Consider the following 302-nt stretch of genomic DNA (forward strand, 5'->3'; position numbering starts at 1 on the left):
TATTTACATTTATTTACTTTTTTTGAATGACTAGAAATATCTAAGAAGTATTCCCCCTGGGAAAAGGTGACCTGTTGACCTCTCCTTGGCCTCATAAGAGAGAGAAAAAAGAATTATTTCTAGATTCTCGTCATCTCGATAATCATTTCGTACAATTTTTCATTTCATTTTCAGGTGAAAATACGCGAGGGAGTTAATATAATGTGCGCTTTATATTAGGTTTCTACTCTGCCTGAATCTTTCCCCTCATCAATTTTCTCACACAGTAACAGTTTAACATACTACTAATGTTTGTGAAAAAG

Source organism: Penaeus monodon, chromosome 20 (assembly GCF_015228065.2).
Source record: "Penaeus monodon isolate SGIC_2016 chromosome 20, NSTDA_Pmon_1, whole genome shotgun sequence".
Taxonomy (NCBI): domain Eukaryota; kingdom Metazoa; phylum Arthropoda; class Malacostraca; order Decapoda; family Penaeidae; genus Penaeus; species Penaeus monodon.